Raw genomic sequence first — 21,821 nt, forward strand, 5'->3', positions numbered from 1 at the left:
ACCGTTTCATTCGCAAATCGATTGTCAATATGATTGATTGGAGGTCCTTTCCAGGATACAGCCAGGTAGTGTCCTTGCACACAATCTTGCCTAATATTTTACGCACATTTAGGGCATTAACAAACCTAGCGGATAGTTTTTCATGCATCTTGTTGTGTTGTTCTTGGATATCCTTTTAACAATAGTGTTAACTCTTGAGTGATGTAGGCGAGGCGGGGGCATGCAACGGGATCACAATGCAACGGATGGGAATACGAAAAACCCACGCCCGCTTGACATTTGGCTGCTAAACAAACAAAAACAAAGACAGACCAAGAAGAGCAGCAGAGTAAACGAAGAAGAGGGAGCAGAAGTTGCAAGATGAGTCTGTGGCAGGTCAACAATCGGCAGTTGCAACTGCAGTTGCATTTTGGTGTTGCCTTTCACTCAAACTCAATCGGAGAAAAAAGGAGGAATTCGCCATAAAAATTGAAACTGAAATTGTGTCATTTCATGCCATTGCCAGAGGCTGGGACGTGGGCGCATGCATGGGCAAGGACACACCTGGTTCTGGTTCAAGGAGTTTTTGGCTTTGTGTATTTGGCTTCCTTTTCCATTGTCAATTTTAATTGTTTGCATCGTGCTGCAAAAAATAAAGGAAAAAAATTATTTATCGAACATTTGTTGGCATTTTATGGCCTGAACTCTTGACGTGGCCCAGTACTTCAGTATCGCACTTCTGCTTCTTCTCCAGTCTCGTTTTTTTCGGTTGTCCGGTAGCCCATTAAGCTCGCTTTTAAGTGCCATTCTGTCCTTGCCCCCCTTTCGCATCCTCTCCGTGCACTTGAATACATTTTTTTCGCCTGCACAGCAATTTCTTGTCTCGAGTTTCGCCTTGTTTTTCTCATGCCTTTCGCTTCTTTTCTCATTTTCTTGGCTTCCTTTTTCATTTCCACTTCTTCGCTTTTCCAATCTTAATTTTTTCGCTCTCGTTGTTTTTTGGGGTTGAAAAATAATTCATTTATGCAAATGAGGGGTGTTTAAAATTAAGCAAAGAGCACGTAGGCCGAAAGTAGCACTGCCACAGCAACAGCAACAACGATAACAACAAAAGGCGCCACTGGCAGCGGCCATCGTGAAGGAGGTGAGCAGCCAGGGAGGTCAGAGAGAAGCTGGAGCTGGGAGCTGGGAGCTGGGAGCAAGGATAGCGCGCAGCACGCGCATTGGAAAATGATAAAAACAAAAGGTTTTGTGCCTCCTCCCCATTTCCATTTCCATCTCCATATCGCCAACTTCAACTGTTTTGCTCACCCCGAAAACAATCCCCGCCTACACAATATTCCCCCCTCACCTCGTTCAACTTCTAGCCACTCATCTTTTGGAGCGTTGGATATAAGTTAAAATTTGTAAGGTTTTAATGGCGTTTTCTGAGAGATTGCGGGAATGCGGCAAGGGAGATGGACAGCAACAGAAATCACGTGAAATAACGGCGTCTTGGGGAGGAGGCTGAGCGAGTAACGGCTGGCCGCTCAGCAGAGTTTTCCCAAAAATACTGCGTTTTCGAATTTTCATCGAAATGAAAAGTGGACTAAAACAATGTAGGGTTAACAACAAAAGATTTTTGAATAGATTTCTAAAAAAAAATTAGAGTACTTAAACTTTATTTAATTGAGAAAAATAAAATATTATTTTAGAGCAAAACATTGTTTGGACAAATGTTATAAAAAATTAAATAATTTAAATTTAAATACGAATATATATGTATATATGTAAATAAATATATTTGTATATACAAGGAAACTAGAATATATATTCTTAATACGATTTTAATAATTTTGAAAATTTTAAGTTTAAAACGATTTTAATTGAATAATGAAATTAAATAAAATATTAATTAAACATTTTTTTCTCAATATAGCATATTAAAGTTGCGAATTTTTAAATAATGTACATAGATTTGTAGGGGACAACTAAAATGTTTCAGATTTATTAATTGTGTAATAAGATCTCAAAATTTTATCAATGTTCATGAATTGAATTTAATTAAATTGATTAGCAGACTTATTCGTACGTATACAAAAAACCGTTGCAATATTTAAGCACTTCCTTGTGGCTTTCTTAGATTTTTAATGCTTTAAGCTAGCTTATTTTGCGCTTGCTATGGATTCCCCCCTTGCTGTTTTGTCGTCGGAACATGGCCGCCTTGTTTGTCTTCGCTACACGCGCATAAATAAAACTCATTTGGGCAGACCTCGTGGAATGGGATAGACTAAGAGTAGTGTGGGAAGTGGGGGAGGAGCAGGACAATGGTGGCTTGCTTGCTTTGGAGTTCGAGGTGTCTATGAGCCAAAAGTTTTGCCAATGAAATTTGTTGATTTCTCGTGGCTGGACGCGTTGAAGTTTTCTGTGTGCTGCAAGCGAAGATAAATGGCAATAGAATTAATTAAGTTGTTAATTTCCCATTAAGCATTGCGACCAGCACGTAAAGCACACACAACAACGGCAGTAACAACAACAACACATGCACAAATACACACATACGTATGAGTGAGTGGAGTAGTTGGAGACGTGTCCTGACAGCACTTGACAAAATTATGTGCCTGGCGGCTACGTTTAACCTTTCAGCGAGTCGCAAACAAACAACAGCCTCTGGGCAAAGGTTCCGACCAACCCCAACCCCCACCCTGATCCCCTGTCACCCCTAACTTCATTGACCCCAACTGCCAAAGTTGCGCTTTGCATATGTGTATGCATAAGTCGACCACAGCAGCACGCGTCGACATTTAGTGTTGCTTTAGCATACACACACACACGCACTCACACTTGTAGCATGTGTGTTGTATTAGCATGCATAAAAAACTCGCACCCGTCGCATTACAAATCATTGCCCCCGTCTTCCATGACTCACACACTCACATCACCCTCGGCGAAAGGATTCGCACGCCTGCACAACACTCACTACACACTCAACACACACAACACACAGTCACCACATATTGCTACTCATGTGTGTAAAAAACGCATAAAAACCACGCGCCGAATTGACTAACCATTACCCTCAGCATATCCTTCCTCCGTTATGCGTGTGTTTTTTTTTTTGCTGCCTTTCGCCGTTAATAGAGCGTAATAAATGTCATGTTTTGCCAGGATGAGGCTGAACTACTCCTTTCGCCGTCAACTCCTTTTGTGTGTTATCTGCCACTTTGATCGGCTCTTTCAAGGGCACACATCACATATGTGGCCTGTTTTCGAACCCTTCGACAATCGAACGGGGTTCAATGCAACAATATAGAAAGAAAGAACGGAAAGAAAGGACCCCTTATTATCAATTTGTTCAGCGGGCATTCTGAGTGAGCTGTTTATTTGACGATTGTAAAACACTTTGTGCTGATTTTTGATTTCACTTTTTTAGATTGATAATGGTTGGATAAATAAAGTGGAACGCCAGTAAATACGATATTATCGCCAAGGTCTGCTAATATTATTAGACGAAATATAAGGAGTGAAAATAAGGAAATAAACTAGCTATATTTTTCGATGATTTTGAAATATTCTAACTACATATATGTATGTATCAATACTTGAATCAAATAATAATGAAGAATAATATATCCAGCAAGAAGAAAATTAAGAATAGATATAATGAATTTATTTCACCAAATATTAAGATTTTGGAAAGCTTACTGCGCTATGAATAATATAAGAAATACCAATATATTAATATTAGTTAGCAAACTTTATTCCTTATTTCAATAGATATAATTATAATAAATGAATATAAAAATGTAAATATGTCATAATTCATATGTTGAATAAATCAAAATAATATATAAAATATATTTTTAAGACTGAACTAATTCTCCAACGCTTAACTAATAAGTGTTAAGTTAAGTTTATGTTGAATTTTGGACGTTGATTGAAATCATTTTGCAAAAATTGGGTTCACAATAATAATTAAATTGCATACTATATGACGTGATATTAAAGTGTAATAAGTTTAATATGAAGACTTGCGTCGTGGCCTTTTTGAATATGAGAGAACTGTAATTTGTTAATATATTTTAGTTGTTAACACACAGGTGGGCAAACAAACAAATGACGTCAAGTTGCTCTTCATATCATTAACTATAAAATATTCATATGCATTTTCCTGGGCCGACCAAGAAAACACATTAACAAATTTGTGTGTCCTGACGAATTACGTGGCCTCCATTGCCATTGCCATTTCCATCGCAATCGTAGTCGCAGTTACAGTCACAGTCTCAGATTGAGTCGCAGTTGCTGCCACTCATCTAATTGCATTAGAAGGTAGAACACAGTATGGGGGAGTGGCATGGCTTGTTTGGTTGTTGTTTGGGGGGATACAAGGATGCCACCCTCGCGATATGTAGAAGGAATTGCAATGCCTAGGCACATGTTGTCATGTCCTTCATGCTGCTGCTGTCGCTTCAAATGTCTTACTCTCTCCTTCTTGACTTCTTGTCTGTCTCGAGCTTTTCAAATTTTATGACATTTTTATTTGCTGCGATGCGATGTGCTGCAGGCGAGAGGCGCAGGGGGAATACGAGTATGTCAACGCACCTATGGCTGGCAGTAGCATTTCTCCCGCATCCATGTCGTGGGCCTAAGGTGCTGGCTTTTACGTTGATTTCGGCCAAATGTCCGCGAGTTGTAAACGAACAGAAAAAAATAACAAAATAACACGCTGACTTCATTTTCGATGTTTGTTGTTTTCTACTGCCTTTTATGTAGCGGCTTTTAAGTTTTTATTATCCGTCATAATTGGCGTAATTGTTTTCGTAGTTTTGAAAGCTTTTTGCTGTCCTTGGAGAGTTTACAGCATTTAGATGTTAGCATGAACTTAGAGCAAGCATTAGTATATTCTGTAAGTAGATAGAAACAACTGTACCACACACTCGATTCACCTCGATTCAGTCATTAGCACAGCATTTCACTGCTGCACATCAAAAGAGTTGCCAAGGATATGAGCACAGACAGGAAGCGCAGACTCAGACAACGATTCGAATTGGAATTGAGTACAGCAACAATGGCGCTCGAAGCGCCAAATTGCAAACTTAATAACAAAGGCCCGCAGAGGGATGGGGAGCCGTATAAGGACGATATAAGGACTATTGGGGGCGACGATGGGCTCATAATGAAAACGAGGCAAATGCAAATGAACAAAAGGCAACATACCATGCCAAGTCAGGGCAAGAGCCACATCATCGTCAACATCCTTGGCAGGAAAATCAAAGCGCCAAATGAGAAAAAGCCAAAAGCCGAAAGCCAAAGCTAAGGAAACGCATCCCAACAAGAAGAAGAAGAAGAAGCGTCAGTAGCTGTAGCAGAAAGGGGAATGAGAGAAGGAGGAAAAAAAAAGGAAAATTGCGAAAAAATAAAATTAAAATATCGATCAACAGTCGGCAGCATCAGCTAACGAACTCCAACCCCTTCCGCGGGGACTCAAGCGGAGATGGGGCTCAAATGAGAACTGCAGACGAAAGGGCTTCTGATATGAGCTTTTGGTGTCGTCGTCGTCGTCGTCTTCTTCCACATCTTCGTCGTTGCTTGGCTGCCTGGCTGTCTTAGGCAGCCGAGCGGGGGCGAGTTGTATGGAAGGGGTAGGTGGCAAGGGGTGCTGTGCATGTCCTCGACGTGCGCTCTTAAAATTAAAAGCATGTTTGATGAGGAAATTGAACTGGCATGTAAAAGTATATGTATGTATTTATGTGTGTGTGTGTGTGAGTGTTTGTGTGTGTATTTATGTGGGTGACTCGAAGGATGAAAAAAAAAACGAAGAAAAAGTTACCCGGGGTGGCATTACCCCCACGCTTAATTCATCAGGACTCGCAACGCTGGCTGTTATCCTTTGCTGCTGCTGCCACGGCGATATCTTTCCTCTGCTCATTTCTCTTAATTTCATTCACCCTTTGCAAATGAGCTGCTCGGGGGTAGGGAGTGGGGCAAGCCCACAGGATGGTACAACAAAATTTTCCACATTATTTCAAACGCTGTCTACCGCTGCTGCTCAGTCGCTGTCGCTGTCGCTGCCTCAGTTGCCGTCGCAGTCGCCGTCTCAGTCGACGCTATTCAAATTTTCTACTTTTGCTTTGCACGCGCGATTTTCCTTGTTTTCGCTTTTACATTTTTTAATAGCTAGAGAAATTTTCGCGGCTGCCTTCGTCGAAGGGTGGCACATTTTTTTCTTGAATATTTTTTTCAGCTTGTTGTTGTTTCGCTCCCGATGGCAGCACGACAACCCTGGCCATTTTCATTGTGTGCGCGCGGGTTCTCGGCACTTAAAACGTTTTCCCTTCAACAAAAAGTTGCCATCTCTCCCTCAACTCCAACTTTAACTCCAGTACCAAGTCTAACGCCCACCCACACCCTTCCGCACTTGCGGGTATTAAACTTAATGTTGATAGTGTAATTTTATATTTAAGAGAAGAGTAAAAAAAATGCGTCAGGGTTGCGCAGTATTTGTGACAACATCTGAGCCTGCTTTTTACTAGAGGGGTACGATTTTTTGCCTAACCTTTTTTTTAGCTGGCTTTTGCGACTGTCGAAACGCTGCTCAACGGGTTCTAATTGAAGTCAAGTTGCTATTAGGGGAAGTGGAATAGAAGGTCAGTGGTAGAGCCTCTAATTCAACTAAAGCAATCAAAAGAGCATTTTATTTGGATTAGCTTAATTACAGTTCAACTCTATGTAATCAATGGTGGAGCATAATCGTGAGAGAATTACATATATATTAAAACCTATTAATATTATATTATCAATTCAAGAAAGCCGTTGCCGTAAACCCAACATTAGTAATATACCCCGTCTAAAAATATTTACTAACAGTAAAATGTTTAATACGAAGCACTATTTTTTTTTCTATATCAATATATCAAATATGACATTTTCTATATTTTTATTTTTAAAATAAGTAGCGCACAGATTTGTTCTTCAAATGGGTATCAGGAATCTAACTGCCGAGCACACTTCCATACTTGTTTATCAATAAGTCTGTTTACTTGTTGCCCCTAAAATCTCTTCATTCTTACAAAATCTTTACCACATCTCAACTCTTGCGTTCGGCTAATTTGAAGCTGTTGCCCATCCTTTCCTTGAGCTGCTTAAATACAAATTACTTCATCGATTTTTTTTTTTAACAATTTTTTTGATGCTGTGTTCTTTCATTCCGGAACATGTCTCAAATAGGCCGCTGGCAATGAGAGTTAGGATAAAAAAAATAGGACAGACGCGCACTTCCGTCGACGACCCTGACTGAGGTCCACAAAAAAAATCGAAGTAGGAAAGGAAACTCGAGGCATACGCAGCTTTTTTTTTTAACAACTTTTTTTTTTAATTTAAGGGTAGCTCTCTAAATTTTATTTTTGCTGCTGCTGCTGCGCATCCTTTCTTTTTGCCTGGATACCTAATGAAAAGTCACCGTCAATTACAGTACCGCCACGCGTCCAAAAAAAGTGAGATGAAATTAGTGGAAAAAGGAAAAAGTTGACAAGAAATAATGCAGAAAAAACGTCACCAAAAGTCAGCAAACAAGAAGGGCCCTTAAGAAAGATCCCCGTGCAAGCAAATTTGCCACCCAAGTGAGACAACTCAGTGAAGCTGTGACAAAATATTTTTTATAAAAGACGCAAATGTTACTTCAAAAAAAGTACACTTGAAAATATTGGGGATTGAAATAATAATAATAATACGTGTGTGCGCATTTCGACTACATCCCAAATACATAGATACAAGACATTCCAATTACTTTTAAGTATCTGCCATTCAAATGCATTGTTTCGCATGATTTTCAATGAGTGATAAAACCTCACAAGATTCTATTCACAATACAACTCTTTCTTTTTGAATAGATCTCATCTCCCATAAGGCAGATAAGCCATGGCTGCGTCTGTGATTGTCATCCCTCAGAGCTGCCCACGAAAGTATGCTCAGCTTTTTAGATATCCTCTAGACTAGAGCACAAGTCGTAATTTCTACTGTACCCAGTATGAATTGAATCAAAAGCTATAACAAATGAACGAAAAAGCACGGCACAAAACTCATAAAAAATTAAAATGTTATTTTAAGAGAGTATATCAATTTTAATAGAGTATATCAAATTAATTTTAATCGAGTATATAAATATAAGATCTCAAATTGAGAATCACATAAAATTCTCATTCAAAGGTCATTGGGTAAAAGCGAGATTTCTTTAGTAAACAACCTAAATAAATAGTTAATCACTAAAAAAATCCGAGATTTATAAAAAAAAAGAAAACATTGAATCACAATGAAATAATGAGAAAATTGAAGGGAAAAGATAAATTTTTAATTCAAGACCCAAATTCAAGAATTAATTCTTATGCCCATATTGCAAATATTTAAAAAATTGAACGTATATCGAAAATTATCAAAGCAAGATTTAATATTCTTAAATGTAGGCTGTTTGTAATTTTTTGATTCATAAATATCAATGTAAATGTAAAAAGGCATTGGACATTCGAAATAAGTAAACAATAATATTTTATATTTAAAAACTAAAATATTTCATGGCTTATCCAAATGTTGATTAGCTTTACTGGGTAACTTAAAGTTAGACTAAGAGGACATCTAACTTTGCTTCGCCTACCTGCTGTGCACGTGTGTAGTTCTGTCAATATTTGCCTCATGTGAGTGTGGCACGGAAGTAACCTGATTTCTTTTGCAAAAACAAATCGCAAGCGAGTGGAGGTGGCAACACAGCCCGTGGAGCTGTGTAAACTGCAATGTCCTGTGTGTGTCCTGCTGCTGTGTTTGGTCATGTGTCGTCTGCCCCGTCAACTTGACCATCGAAAACTGTTTGCCCAAGGCATTTTGCGGGGTTTGCTGAAGTCTGTTACAGAAGGGCGGGTCAACAGGCAAGCTTTTTTTTGCAAAAGAGGAACAAAAACGAAAAAAATAAAAACGCCGCAGGACATGGAAAAGACCGGCGCCATTGGGCAGCTGTCAGGAGCAGTGAGAGCAACAGCCGATGCCAAGCCTTTGAGGCAGCATCTCACCTTTAGAGCAGCTGTCAAAAATGTTAATAGGCGTAAATGAGACGCCCAATGAGGCAACGAGCTCATTGAAGGAAAACTAATTTCCGCCGCCGCCACGCAAACAAAGCAAATGTCAATGTCTTTAGCCAAATCCCGCAGCCGCAACATCGGCCTCAAAGTCTCAAAGACTGTCTCAGCCAGGACGTGTGCCAGGCGCATCCGACGAGTGCAAAAATTGCATGCCTCATCCTTCAACGTGTGCGGCCGGGTCTCTAAGCAAGGATTATTGTCGTATGCAAATTGAAAATAGCAAAAACTACAAAACTGCAGGCAAGTCAATAGACAAACCCGAAAACCCTTTTCAAAAATCCCGTTTATAAATCCATCTTTGTGTTGGGTGTAATTTACGTTTCTATTTTTTCATTTTTGCTTGCAGCCGGCATTTGCATACAGTAAAAGTAAAAAAAAATTATATATTCAAAAAAATGAGACTGTGCTTGGCAGGACACACGACGAACACACGCAACCCTCGGCACTTTTTTTTTAGATTTTTTACTTTCCAGTTTTTGTTACCCAGACAACAGCGAGAGTCCTGCGGCTGCGGACAACCCTTTTGGCACTCTACGAAAGGGTTTTCCACAAGTTCATTGCGTTCGACTCACTTTTAATTTGCATTTTGTTGGGATTTCGGAAATCAAGTTCTAAACTTACCCCAGACAGATTCCAAACCAGATCCCAAATGCCACGTTTTTTATGCGGTACAGTTTAGTTTTTTTTTGTATTTGACAAGTGAATATTCATGTAATTTTTTTTCAGCAAGGGTTAAAAACTTTTCAGCCGGAGACAGAAAAAAACGTGGGTACTCCAGCATGTGCTCGGGCAGAATAATTTGGATTGATTTGGTTGAGCAAAAAGTATACGTGTGAGTGATGTGAAAAAAGAGTTGATTGTAGAACGTTTAACAGGGTGTCTAAAATTAAATAAAATAAATAACCGTATATTAATTTTAGTACGAATGCAGAGCTATGTTTCGATCCCTACTGAAAAAGCTATTTTCGATCAGCTTGTATATAGAAATTATAAATGATAAAAATGTTTCATAACGAATTAATTTGATTTTTGTATATCTTTATATCTTTTATAATCTGTTTTGTTTATAAAATTCGTGTTGCTTAAATGTTTATTTATCATTTAGTTTATCACTAAATGATAAATAAACATTTAAGCAACACGAATTTTATAAACAAAACAGATTATAAAAGATATAAATACTTGAAAATTGTTCCGTAAAATGTTGTGTTTTGTTTTGTGTATGACTTCAATAAGGTTGCTTCATAAACTTTTACCAGACACCCTGTATAGCATAACAGTCCAGAAAAATAAACTACCCGTAATATCCGCTTAAAAAACTCAAAATTCATAAAACTTGGTAACAAAAAAAAAAAAACTCACAGAAATACTTAAATCAAATGCTAGACGAGGTGAAATAAAAAAAAACCTTACCCAGACAAGGCTGGCAGGGTAACGAACAACAGCCAAAGGGTTGAGATGAATGGGTTGCAAACAGCATCAGAAGCAGTAACACAAAAAAAGTGGAAAGCACGCAGCGTTGCATGCAAAACGAAAGTTAATCACAAAATACATAACGGTAACAGAAAATAGATGAACACTGAAAAAATGAGGCAGACGCGAGTTGTTTTTTTTATTTCCATTTTTTTTCTTTATGTCGCTTCTGCGAGGGGTTAACTTAATTTATGCGCTTCGCGAAGCTAGAAGCGTGGCACTGGCAGCGATGCCAACTGAGGCAGCGACGCTGACTGAAGCTGATTATGCAACGCGGCAGCAGAGCGAAATGTTTTTCTTTTTTGTTCCGTTCGGTTTTTTTAATTTGAAAAATATGCGATGCTTGATGGGCTCCGGTGGCTGTCGCTGTTGTTGTTTCTGCTGTTTCTGCTGCTGCTGCTGCTGCTGCTGATGTGGATGGGAATCCTTTAGCTTTATTGGAAATTATTGATTTATGATTTGCAATATGTCTGTCCTACACACAACGAACTCTGTTTTCTCTCCCAACACAAAAGTGCAGAGCATTTTTTGAATGCCGATAGAAATGCGCAACCTGCCAGATGCTTAAAAGCAACGCAAAAATCAACAACAAACAATGAGAGCAATTAGGTGTGAAAATAAATGAGCAGTAGTTGTATATTATAAGTGTATTTAATATAATTTTAAAAACTGCATCTGTGAAATAAAGAATTTGAATCACTACAACAATCAAGAAAAAAAAGAGTATATGAAATAATAAATAAGGAAAATTAAAGTTTTTGTTATCTTGTAACCTGAAGATATTGCTAAATATGTAATCTATTATTAGATTATTTGTATATTATTATTAAGACTATAAAAAGAATATTCAAAATTTCAGTGCAATAAATTTCACCGTCGAAATTAATCGATATTGTCCAGAAGTTTTTATCCCAGCATATGATCAGGATCATCAAGATGATTTAAATACCTATGGCTATATTTTCTGATTGTCTCATGTACTGTGGGTGCTTAAGGAACCCCACGAAAAAATAGAGTTTAGAATTTAACAAGGTTCAAGAAATTATAACTTAAGTAAAATCGGATACAGAATTTATTGACACTTTTGCGAAAAATAATTAAAAATATAAAATCATAATAACATGTCTCGATTTTAAATACCATAACATTTAAAAAATGTGGGCCATTTACAATAATATCGAGTTTTATCAAAATAAATTATTTGAGTTAGAATTTCTTTAATAAGTATTTCGCGATCGCAATATATGTATTTGTATACAAGGTGACCTTTAAATCTTAGTTGCAGTGATGACCATGAAGTTCTAATTATATTCCATATCTAATTTAAAGTGTAATACTATTTTAGTCTACATATTCTTAGTAAATACTCGACTGTATATCGTTTGACCGTAGCTAAAGTTTCAAATTGTATTATGTGTTGCCAAGTATAACTGGCCAAGCAGCTTCATAGGAGATTCAGCCACTTGAAAGCGCCATTCCACAAAAACACCGTGCTTCACTTCAAAATTGCGCTCTGGCAACAGTTTCTCCGCCCCTAAAAGCACACTTCAAACACCAATTAAAAATTATAAACAGGCTCCACAGTCGCAAAGTAAACCCCCCTCGATGCCCACATGCATATAATACCATCTTTATCAAAAGAAGCAGCAAGAAAAAACAGCAGAAAAGAGAGAAAAGTAAATTGTACATTAAGAGAAAGAAAGGAAAGGGAAAGAAGAAGAAGAAGCAGAAAAAGAAAAGTGCGTTGCCACCTGCGCAAACCGGCGCCAAATGATGCCGTTAAGATGCTTACAGCAAGCTCCGTAGAACGACGAATACTTCAAAAGGCATTAAAAACCAAAAGCGCTCACAAAATGAAAGCCAACTGACCCCCTTGCCACACACCGCTCCACACCTCACTCCACACCTCACTCCGCACCGCACTCTGCACCGCAACCCGCAACCCGCATCCCGTTGTCCAACAGCGTCCGCTTGGCCAAGGGGATGTGCGCTGCAAAAAGGGTGGCAAACGAAATTAAATTTTGTACTTCGCATAAACTTAATTACTCGCCATGGCAGCGTTGAGACGGGGGAAGGACGTTGACGAAGACACAGGACGAAGGATGCGAACTTGGGCGCAGGCGCAGAAAGCGGCAAAGTCCGCTCATTAATGGCCGCTCTTAATGGGCAATATTAAATTATGCGCTGCATTGTCCTTTGACGGCGTGTCCTTTTGCATTCTCCGGCTGCTTTAGTCCGCACGCGCTTTTATCCTTGCCCTCGATCCTTGCTAATTTAACCCCCTTCCATGCTGGGCGCCATTTGGCTTTTGTCCGAAAACGTCGCCTGCGATTTGGTGTCAAACAGAATCATTTCCATGTTAATTGCACGCCATTTTGTTCTTGTTGTTGTCGTCGCTGTTGTTGTTGTTGTTGATATCCTTGCTGGGCTGATGTGCTGATTATCCTTTCATTTATGCAAAGTCCTGGTCTCTGTTAATTCGCTTATTCGCTGCTTGGGCGTCGTTGCCTTCGTTGCTCCTTGCTGCTGATTCTTCGTTTTGTCTGCATTTTAATTAATGTTTTCCTTGTTGTTATGCAAAGGAGCTGCTTATTAAAAGGATAGCACTTTCATCCTGGCTGCGACTTCACTTGCCGGATATGAGAGGTAATTAAAAAAATGTTATTGCCCTGTTAAATTGCGCTTTGCATATTTTGTGGCCACTGTCCTCTCACTTCCCTGCAAGTCCTTGGCTGGATTATTGTATGTCCTTTGATGTACTTGGGAAATTGCATTAGGCTTTCTGACATACACACACACACATGGAGTATCTCGCTGCAAATTAGTTCAAAGGCTGGCCAGTAAAAGGCTCAGCCTCAACTTAAGCTAACACGCATGTCCTGCGTGAGAAGGCGAACCATAATGTGTGTCCACCTAACCGAATTAGGAGAACCCATTAGGGGCAGCTCAAAGAGTATGAAAGTATATCCCACATTATTAAATAATGTACTGCTAGTAGCATATCCTGGCAAATCCTTTTAGACTCAAACATACATCGGTTATAATTGAATCAACTGTCCAAAGTGCCGTGCAAAAACAAGGACAGCCTCTCGACACGCCCATTCACGTAAACAATCACTGACCTCTGGCAACTCTGACAGCACACCCAAACACACTCACACCCACACTCCCACTCACCCACACCCACACAGGCACTCACATGGCAGCATATGCTGAAAAGTATACTACGCTTTTTGGTTTTGCATAAAAACCCGCCAAACCAAATATAAACAAGCCACAAAAAAAGCGAAAGAAAACCCACAACAAATCGCTTAAATCGCATCAACAGTTTGCAAAACACGCACACACACGTACTCTAACACACACACACACATGCACACCCTTATCATACACAGATAGAGCAAGCGAGCAAGTCCCTCGCATATGTGTAGTGAATGATAGCTTGTTGATAGCTCACTTTCCACACACACTCACCCATTCACACACATGCAATCACGAAATGTCAACAAGCACACACTCACACCCTTCCCACTTACCCCTCGCCGAACACCCCTTTAGGCAGGAGCTTATGCATATGATTTCAAACGTTTTGCTTTTTTTTATTCGCTAGCTTTTCACTTGATTTTCCTCTAAACAAATTTCTGGGCAAACTTGCCAAAAAAAGGGGGAAAAATGTTCCTACATGTTTTCCTTTAAGCGACCCACGGGACAGCATGCAATACACGAGGAAATTGTTTTGCCTTTACTTACCCTGTATTGTCAAAAACTTGATAGGGTTTGTTGACTACCATTTCATATAGAATGAAAGGGTATTAAATTAAAAGGGACTTGATCTCTGAATTGTAATCAGTCATAACTCTGATGTACCGAAATTAAGAAAATTTACAACTCTATTTTGTTAATACTATTGTCTTTTAATTTTTATAAAAGTTCATTTAATATATTATGCTTAGTACATTTGTTATCCTCAAATTAATCTGTTTATGCAGAAATGGTAAAATAAGAATTAACTCTATTTGATTAATATATTAAAACATGTTTAAGTTTAAATATTATTTAACAAATATTATAAAAACAAATTATTTTTATGTTCTACAAAAGTTAATAAAACCCTTCAGAACTCTTTATAAGTGAATAACAAACGGACAGTCAGAGATTATTTCAAGAATATCTTCTCAGAAGTGTAATTCATGTGCAGGGTATTTCTTAGTCGAAAACTCTCTTCACATTTAGAGCGGGATGCCATTTATTGTCGGGCAACTGCCGTTTCCGCCGCCCATGACGCGGTTTATGCATGTAAATTTGTCCAAAATTGTCGAAATTTTGTGGCAAATAAAAGGAAACATATGAGAGGGCGAATGTTGAGTCTAAATCGGGGTGTCTGAGTGAGTGGGTGCGTTTGTGTGTCATCGTGTGGGTTTTATTTCGGTGGGAGGCACTTGTCTAATGTTCGCGTAATCATCAACATTTTTATCATAGAATTGGCATTATTGTTGTTTAGAGAGGTGGTTGAATGGGTGGATAGAGTTGTGCTTTTATTTGCATCTTATGGAAATTGATATGGGATATGGGTAGTGAGTGGTGTCTGCCAGTAGGTGTGAGTGTGTGCATTTTGAATAAAATAACGTGGGAGCATTTTGAAAGTAATTTGATTGACATAGGTCAAACTGAAATTATAGATAAATAATATTTTTTTGTATAAATAAAATTTAAATTAATTTAAAAAGAGCAATTCAACGTAGTTTCTTGACTAACATTTATGTATTTAAAATACTTGTACTTAATATTTACTTGTTAAGCTTTAAAAATAATAGATTCATTCAGGGGGATTCCTAGTCTTAACTGAATACTGAGTACCAAGGTGTTAATCGTTTTTAATCTTCAATGATTATTAATATTATAATTTAGAGATTTTTAGTTTTATATCTTTGAGGTAACAAAAATAATTTACATTGATTTGGTATATGAGTACTATCATAGTTCTGAGTTTGTTGTGAACAGAATGAGATGACAATATAAGCGGATGGTAGATTTATACATAAGTAAGAAAATTTAAATCATATTTAAATGAATTTGATAAAAACAATTCTACGTATTTTCTTAACTTTTTTATGTACTTATCTTCTTATTAATATATTTAATGATTCATAATTTATAGATTACAATAGAGGATTCCTAGACTTTGCTGAATACCAAATTCTTCGAAGAAGCCTTTCAGTATAAGCCGCAAGATAAGCTGAAATATTCTTTTGCTTCTTTTTTTTGTAGTCATCTCTTGCACTCCCTCCTCTACCCCGGCAGTATCTGTCGGCTCCCTTTCAACTGGTTCATCAACCTGAGCACTTGTACTTGGAGAACGTTGCAAACTTAAATTCTGAGCATCGTAGCACCAACCGGGAAAAGTGCCACCCCCACAATCGAATACTTAGCTCCGCGCGTTTCGCACTCCACACACAGCGTCTCCATCCCCTTCCCCGCTCCCTGTAAAGGCCATCGTGTTGAGCAAGCTTGCGACATTAATACCATGAATAATATACGCTCATTTCTTTTGCTTTCGCCTTGGCGTTTTCTCATTTTCTCTCCCCTCCTCCCCAAGTCTCTGCTGCTTGGTAGCATCCTCTGCTGTCGCTGTCTCCATCGCCTTACAAAGCCAAAGGGGTTGTTTGTAATTTTTTTAAACAAAATTTTCTTCATTTCGCTTTTACGTTGATTTTCGTGCAACTTGAGAAAAACAAATAAAAAGGCAAAATGAGTCAAAGGCAAAGCTAAAAGCAGGCGAATGTACGAGTAAAGGAGATTCAGGGGGCACTGCTTGTGGGGGCTGCAAACGTCTCAATGAGTTTTACGCTGCTTGCTTGATAATGAGCAGCAGCATCAGCAGAACATCGGCAGAGAGCAGCGACGGCGGCAAGGAAACGAAACGAAACCCGTCGCGTTGCGTTGCGTTCCGTTGCGTCGCGTCGTGTTCACCCAGCATTAAACTCTTTGACTAAAGCCAAGGGCGAGAGCAAGAGCGAGAGCGAGAGCATTGGGTCGATGCCACTGTCAGTCGACTCGCTCGCACACAAAGGCAGCAGGTGCTGCGACGCCATTCGCAAAAGCAAACGCAAATGCAAAGGCAAAAGCAAAGACAACCAGAAGGGGACATGGCAGAGAAAGCGAAAGCACTTCGTATGCAAATGAGTTTGTCGTTATCGCTGCCTGCGCTTCTGCTAGCGTTGTTGTTGTTGTTGTTCTCTGCCGTTGTTACTGGCAGCGGAGAGGGTTGTTTTATTTTTCTCAATGTTCTAACTCTGCTTTATGGGGTTGACTTGATAAGCGCGAAGCTAGCTAAATTATGAGCACAAGCGTAAAGGAGTAAAACGTTAATTCCCGATGTGAAATTGCGAAATTGTGAAATTGTAATGAGACTTTCGCTTGCTTTCTTTCCTCAAGGCGCTTTGCTAAATATTCTTTTTTTTTGTGTTTGTTTTTGCAACACGCTGCGTTCAAATGTCCTTGAGGTTCTGCCACTTTCTCCTTTATGCCCGCTGTGTTGGCCAAGAGATTCGCAATGCCAGCGTGGAAATTGAGAACTGGTATCGTTTACAGTCAAAGAGCCTTTTCTTTCCTTTCTTTTCCATTTTGCTCCCTTCCCGCTGTCTGCTAATTGCGGCAGTTTTCTGCCTCTGCCTCTGTCTGTGTGTATTTGTGTGTGTTGTTGCCAAAAATTTGCATGTCTTTGCGCAGTCGAAATTCATGCAGAGCAAAGGGCAATTCACAACATTGAAGGTTGGCTTTAGTTTAAGTTCATTCATGCAGCGATTCCATTTATACTGCTCTCTTTCCTTCGCTTCCTCTTTCTCTCTTTGGCTTAACCCTTTGTTATATATTTCACTGATCCTGTTGCAACATTTGTTGAGCATTGTGCGCTTGATTGATGTAGTTCAAACCCCTTCTACTTCTCTTTCTTCTTAGCTCCCATTGTTTATTGTTTGCTACAACAATGAACAATGCTTAAACTGTATTAAAGGAAAGGAAAGTAGTCCGATGTATAATATTATATACATTTATTCATTTCTTTGTGTTTATTCTTAGCACTAAAAGTATTGCAGTATTATGCATTTGTTGTTATCACTCTTCATATAGCCGGTATTTAATGTATTTTGTGTTTTTCAAGAACGCTAACCATATGTAAAAAGGTTTTATAACTTTGTAGGAAATGACGTATCACGAATAGACAGAAGAAGGTACATCCTCATCCCCATAAAGTCATAAATCGAGAAGATATAGCATAGTCTGTCTGTCTATCTGACCATATGAACACCTTGATTTTAGAGACATATAAGATATAAAACCACAAATATGTCTTGGTATATTTTACTATTTTTGGTATTTGAATTTAGTATATTTTAATAATAATGAAAACCTTGATTTTAGAGACTATATGATAACCAACACAAAAATTTCTTGGTATATTCTAAAAATTTTAGTATTTGAATTTAGTATACATTTTACAATAATTCGTCACTATTTTGCTTTTCATAATCGGTAGCGGGTATCAAACAGTCGGTCAAACTCTGCTTTTTCAGATTGAAAAAGTGCGATTTTGAAAACTCCGCTCTCAAATGCTTGAAGCTGCAATTATTCAACATCAACTAAGCCCAGTAAATCTACCCGAAACCTCCAAGACTTACAAAATGCTCTGCCAAAAAGCGAGCGACGCTACCATATTAATAAGGCTCATAATTTCACCCATTTAATTGAGGCGAATGGCCGCAGGATAATGAAAGCAGCAGCCAATGCGGCATCAGCTGCCCCTTCTCCCTTCTCCCAACTCCCAGCTCCCCCTCCATCACCCCAACCACATCCAACCCCGCCATGCCATAGTCTATTGCACTTGAGGCAGCTTATTAGAATCGCTTGGTTCGCTGGACGCCAGCGAACTTCGGACTTGGAAGTCTTGAGCGCAAATCATAATTTTTCAATTTGAATAATGAGCAACGCTTGGCGGTTTGGCGAAGAAGCCTTTAAAATTTATTTCGACTGCCTTTTTTATACTTTCTTACAACGCCAAATGAGAATGGAATTAAACTTTGCCGTGGCTGAAAGGTGAGCTACCCTGTAAGTTTCTTAAATTTATAAGAAATTAGCTAACATGAAATATATATATTGCAGATGAGTTTATATTAATTCTTTACAGAAGTTATATGACAATTTTATGGAGAATTAGCCAAAGACTTGAAATGCTTTGACAAATTCTAATAATTTTTGTGTGAGTAATTTATTTGAATCTAATGAAAGTACATAATATAAAATAAAATAGAATGCTATAATAAGGCTTTTTATAGCTAAACAATTTTTGATATGTTCATATACTATAATCAGTATTAATAAAATATCTATTGCAGTATCTAAACAATGAATAAGTATTGTGGTCAATAGCTGATATGCTTCAAAATACTGACAACTGTTGCGGGGTATTTACAAAAATCCTTGCAGGCAAACACTCGTAAACTCATTTGGAAAAAATGCTGGCTACCCAAGTCTAAATCATTTACTCGAAAGGCAACGCTGCCGCTCAGCGAAGAAAGGCTGAAATGCTAATAAGCAGCACAGGACTCCCCCTCGCCCGGCCTTCCCCCTCGCCCCTTCACCCCACACCCCACACCAATGAACGGTTGAAGACGCCGATGACGACGAGGGCTGCCTGGTTCTATGTAAGGACATAAGACGACTTTTATGTAATACATGCTGCCATTTTGTACATAGAGCAAGAGCTCTGCTAAAAGCGAAGCCTTTTTCGGCGACTGCTGTTGCTGTTGGTGTTGCTGTTGCTGTTGCTGCTGCTGTTGAAAGGGGCACAAAGAAAAGAGGCGTCTGTTGGGTGGCTGAAAGGTTTTTCCGTTGTGGGAGTGTTGGAGTTGGAGTTGGGGTCGCTCTTGCTGCTGCTGTTGTTGTTTTTGTTGTTTGCTCGCTGGAGATTAAATGGGAAAAACACTGTGACATTTTCTGGCTGCGCGAGGCGCGCGTTTTTTATATGTATATATATGCTTGTACAAAAAAATCATACATATACTCTTGCATATACATATATATATTTTCACGTCTTGCGCTCAGCTGCCGCTTTCGTCGCCGCGCAAAAATTCAAAAAGTACGAGGTTTGGGGTTGAAGCTGGGGGTTGAGGTTGGGGTTGAGGGGCAGCGAGAGGGGGAAGGGGAGTTGTGGGCTGTGCCGCTGCGGCGACGATGGCATTAGTGGGGCGTCTCGTGGCAAATGTAAAATAATGCGAAAGGGCTTCGTTTGCATAAATTAAAAATTTATATAATGTCGCCCGTTGTCGCTTGAGCTACGTTTTTGGTTTGGGGTTGAACTCAGCCAGTTGCTAATTTTATAGGAGCAAGGGGAGGGGAAAGGGGGAGGAGGATGGAGGCGCCCCCTTACATTTATTGATTAAAAACGAAGCTTTCATTTTTTTTTTTTAACACAATATTGTAATATATATTTCGCTTTTGTATTCACACAATTCGCCATAAACATAATAGATTTACTCGTACATTGAGGTTTCGTTTTGCATTTAAAAATTAATGAATAATTTAAAGTTAAAATGTAATATTAATGTTTGTGTTTGTTTATAATATATTTAAAATGCTTGAAAAGACAACAACAATAAACTAGAAAATCAATATGCAAAGCAGCGCATGCCTTAGATGTACATTTATAATTTTTAAATAATTAGCAATTAATTTTAATTTCGTTTATTAATTTTGCTAGTTTTTTTGTTTTAAATAGTTTGTTATATATATTTATGTTATTCTTTTTTGGTATAAGTGCTGTTATTATTTCGACTATATTTAAATATTTATATTGCACGTATTGAGCATTATAATGGTTAATTAAGATATTTACAGTTAAATTGACATTACGATTAAATACGATTTATAGATGATATTTTTTGTACACTTAAATACGATTATACATAGTTAATATTATTTTATTAAATATATGATACATACATAATTCATATGAAACATGTGAGGTGTGTGTACAATGCGCAGATTTCAGGTCCGAGGCGGGGGCCTTGAAATGCGTTAACTATTGGCTTTACTTTTTGTAATTATTTAATCTTGAGGAACTTGTATACCATACACTTGAATGAACAAAGAAAATTACACAATATTTTGTTGCATTTTTTGTTTGTGATTTTTGTTTTTTGTTTTGTTCAAATAACGAGCGAACGAAAAATGCATCGAGGGAATTCTGCACCTCGATAAATCAAAACCAAAGATTGCACTAAAATTAATATGTAGTGTAAGTTGTTGTTGTTTATACAGTAATATAGGCTATATACAGATCGATTTATATACATTAAGATTTAGTTAAGGTATTTAATACTTATATAATATATATGAGTTTTAGAAATGCGTTTTTGAAAATCGTTCGTTTGACTTAGATCGTAAAAAATATGCATAAAAATTGCTATATATATATTGTACGTGTTGTATATAACTTTCGATATCGATTTAAATTTGGTTTATCTTCCATTTGTATATAAATTCAGTTTGAATTGTACGATTGCCCAAATTGTTATTGTATAGTATATATATATGTATATAACTATATATTTAAGTTATGTGTACGAACTGCGTATGTGTTAGTTAGTATTTTTGTATGTATGTGTGTGTTTGTGTGTGTGTTGCTTAATAACAATCACAACAATTGTTTTTTACATAGAGGTATTGGAGGTATTCGGTTATAGTATTTCTTCCTGTTTACTTGGTTCACGACTTAACTTTTAAATGTTATGCTTTATATTTTACGATTTATATTGAGCTATATTAATATATTTTTTTTAGTTTTACACCTATGGAAGTCGAATCATTTTAGAACTAAAAAAAAAAAAATAAAAATAAGTTAAATAAAAAGAAAATAATTATTTTTTTCTGTATTTTTCAGTTTTATTTGTTGCGTGTTTTCATTTAAGTTTTTTTTTAAATGTGTCACAAGCAGTTCATTAAATACAATTTAAATAGCGAACTAAAAAAATGACTAATAATAATTGATGATAATTGCAAAAAAAAAACGAGATTCATGCAATAAAAATGACTTAGGCTAATTCAATTAAATAATATTATTTTTAAATATATATATAATTCATAATTCGTGGCAAACAAAACAATTGGCGTACTAATTAAAGAATTTATTTTTTCTTTGCATAACTTAAAGTTAATTTTGATTTTCGATTCGATTGGTTTTTATCATTGGCATTTTCTTTGAGAATAATA

General features: G+C 37.7%; 1 protein-coding gene across 1 annotated transcript in view; it reads right to left on the minus strand.

Moving 5' to 3' along the window:
- LOC133843581 (uncharacterized) overlaps positions 1-21,821 on the minus strand; it is a 178,953-nt gene that overhangs the window by 53,938 nt on the left and 103,194 nt on the right. The gene's annotated exons all lie outside the window — the stretch shown is intronic.

This window comes from Drosophila sulfurigaster, chromosome 3 (assembly GCF_023558435.1).
Source record: "Drosophila sulfurigaster albostrigata strain 15112-1811.04 chromosome 3, ASM2355843v2, whole genome shotgun sequence".
NCBI classification, from domain to species: domain Eukaryota; kingdom Metazoa; phylum Arthropoda; class Insecta; order Diptera; family Drosophilidae; genus Drosophila; species Drosophila sulfurigaster.